Source organism: Lactuca serriola, chromosome 6, assembly GCF_051521515.1.
Source record: "Lactuca serriola cultivar US96UC23 chromosome 6, Lser_US96UC23_V15, whole genome shotgun sequence".
NCBI lineage: Eukaryota > Viridiplantae > Streptophyta > Magnoliopsida > Asterales > Asteraceae > Lactuca > Lactuca serriola.
This window is the reverse complement of record NC_136413.1, coordinates 144,478,267-144,481,766: the sequence shown is the minus strand read 5'-3', so window position 1 is coordinate 144,481,766 and position 3,500 is coordinate 144,478,267.

Here is a 3,500-nt window from a genome sequence, read left to right as displayed (position 1 = left end):
CTCATTTCAGCTATCTCAGCTTCAGTACTCGGACTTTGAGTCTTACTCAATTTGGCATTGCTTTCTATCGGTAATTCTCCCTTCTTCGAGTTTTCCATACTAAAACGTTTTACTACTTTCTCTAAGTAAGTGTTCTGACTAAGTCCAATTAGTCTCTTACTTGTTTCTCTTACTATCCTTATTCCCAAAATGTAAGAAGCTTTTCCGAGGTCCTTCATAGCGAAGCACTTCCCAAGCCAGGACTTAACCTCCTGCAAAGTCGGGATGTCTTTTCCTATGAGTAATATGTCATCGACATATAAAACTAGAAAGCTTACTATACTCCCACTGGCTTTGACATATACACACGACTCATCTTCGCTTCGTACAAATCCAAACTCTTTGACTTTCTCATCGAAGCAGAGATTCCATCTGCGAGATGCTTGCTTAAGTCCATAAATGGACTTCTCAAGCTTACACACTCTATTCGGATGCTTCGGATCCACAAACCCTTCTGGCTGAGCCATGTAAACATCCTCAGCCAACTTTCCATTAAGGAAAGCGGTCTTGACATCCATTTGCCAAATCTCATAATCATGAAATGCGGCAATAGCTAGCATCACTCTAATAGATTTTATCTTCGCAACTGGTGAGAAGGTCTCTTCATAGTCAACTCCGGGAGTTTGAGTAAAGCCCTTCGCAACCAATCGAGCTTTATATGTGTGTACCTTTCCATCCACGTCGGTCTTCTTCTTGAAGATCCACTTACACCCAACGGTCTTACGTCCGGGCACATGATCAACCAAATTCCAAACTTGGTTATCATACATGGATTGGATCTCGCTATCCATTGCCTCTTTCCATTTCACAGACTCCGGGCCTGCCATGGCTTCCTTATAGCTATTAGGTTCATCAAGATTTACTAGTGTACCATCACTAATATATGTGTCCCCTTCGGTAGTAATATGAAAACCATAAAATTGGGGTTGAACTCTAACTCTATCGGAACGTCTAAAAGGTAAGGACTCGTCAATTGGTTCAACCGGAGTTTCCTCCTCGGGTTGAGTGCTAGCGGTAGAGGTTCCTTCATCTATCGACTCTTGAATCTCTTCAAGCTCGATTTGCCTCCCACTGTCCTCTTGGCCTATGAGTTCTCGCTCTCGGAAAACTCCTCTCCTCGCAACAAAGACAACATTGTCCTTCGGTCTATAGAAGAGATATCCAAAGGATTTCTGCGGGTAACCGATGAAAATACATCGCTCACTTCGAGGTTCAAGTTTGTCGTGAGTATCTCGTCTTACGAAAGACTCGCAACCCCAAACCTTGATATGTGCCAACGAAGGAGCTTTCCCCGTCCACATCTCGTGAGGTGTTTTGGCAACCTTCTTAGTAGGGACTCGGTTAATGATATGGGCGGCAGTCTCTAAGGCATACCCCCAAAAAGAGATTGGTAGTGAAGCACGACTCATCATAGAGCGAACCATATCCAATAAGGTTCGATTACGCCTTTCTGCCACACCATTCAACTACGGAGTCCTAGGAGGCGTCAATTGTGAAACTATTCCACACTCCTTGAGATAATCGTGGAATTCAAGACTTAGGTAATCTCCTCCTCGATCGGATCGAAGCATCTTGATCTTCCTGCCCAATTGATTCTCCACTTCATTCTTAAACTCTTTGAACTTTTCAAAAGTTTCTGACCTTTGCTTGATTAAATAGATATACCCATATCTACTATAGTCATCGGTAAAAGTTACGTAGAAGCGGTTCCCATCCTTCGTGGTTGATCTAAACGGTCCACATACATCGGTATGTATTAGGTGCAATAAACCTTCACCCCTTTCGCACGTACCAGCGAAGGGTGACTTAGTCATCTTTCCAAGCAAACAAGACTCGCACGTGTCATCTTCCCTAAGGTCCAATGACTCCAACACTCCATCCTTTTGGAGTTGGGCTATGCGTTTCTTGTTAACATGTCCAAGACGACTATGCCACAAGGATGCTTTATCCAAACTATTGGAAGAATCTATATTCAAAACATCATTTCCTAAGTTATCAACAACCATAACAGTTTCATAAATTCCATTACATGGTATAGCTTCAAAGTAAAAGACACCATTTAGATAAGCTAAAATAGAACCATTCTCATTATTAAAAGAAAATCTAAAACCTTGTCTATATAAACCATGAAATGAAATGATGTTTCTAGCCATTTCTGGCGAATACCAACAATTGTTCAAATCTAAACATAAATTATTCCTAAGCACTAAAGAATACACTCCAATCTTGGTCACAGGTGACGATCTTATGTTCCCCATGATTAGATTGATTCTTCCTTGCTCCACATCCCTACTTCTTCTTAGTCCCTCCACATTAGAACAAATGTGGTAACCACAACCGGTATCAAGAACCCAAGAAATAGCATGACTAGAATCGTTAGATTTAATTGTGTATATACCTGCGAAAGATGGCTTGATCTTTCCTTCTTTGATGGCTTGCAGGTACTCTGGGCAGCTTCTCTTCCAATGTCCTATCTTGTGGCAGTGGTGGCACTCTGCCTCCTTAGGGTTAGGGCAGGGCTTAGCGGGATCAACTTTGGTCCCACTAGAAGAGGCACCATCTCGGGCTTTAACCTTGCGATAGTTTTTAGACGAAGCCTTCCTCTTCTTTCCCTTTCTTTGACCAATAGCCAAGACAGGAGCAGCGGTGGATTGGGAGTTGGTGCAACAGAATTGTCCTTGAAGTTGCTCTCAGCGACCCTCAAGAGACCTTGGAGTTTGCTTAGGGTGACCTCTTCTTTGTTCATGTGGTAGGTCATCCAAAAATGATTGTACATCGGAGGCAAAGAGTGAAGCACCATGTCGATCGCCAAGTCTTCCCCAAAGTCAACATTCAACTTGCGAAGACGATCGACATACCTTTGCATCTTTTGCAGGTGCACGGTAAGAGACTCTCCATGACCCATCTTAGCGGAAATCATGTTAGTGAAAATCTCATAACGCTCTTGTCTCGCGTTTTGGTGGTATCTCTCCAATAAGTCTTGGTGCATCTCGTATGGATACATGTCCTCATAGGACTTTTGGAATTCGGAGTTCATTGTGGCTATCATGATGCAGTGAACCTTCGTTGCATCACGCTCATGAGTCTCAAAAGCACTCATTTCAGCCGGAGTAGCGATTTCTGGATTGATCTTCTCGAGCTTTTCATCAAGGACATACTCCTTGTCCTCGTAGCGAGCAATTGTGCGAATGTATCTTATCCATTCACTAAAGTTTGTTCCATCGAAAGTAACCTTTTGGCAAAGGCTCATCAATGAGAAGGAACTATCGGCAGCGTTGTTTGATTTCGACATCTACAAAGGAAAAGGAGAAAGATAGATTAGAATATGAATCCCTAATTATCACCCAATAAGAAAAATTAGGGCTAGGATCCAACAACAATATTTACATCTTAGAAAGGGGATGTCGTAATCTAAATGCAAATAATTTGAAGGTAAGTGAATGACGATTCACTAATTCTCC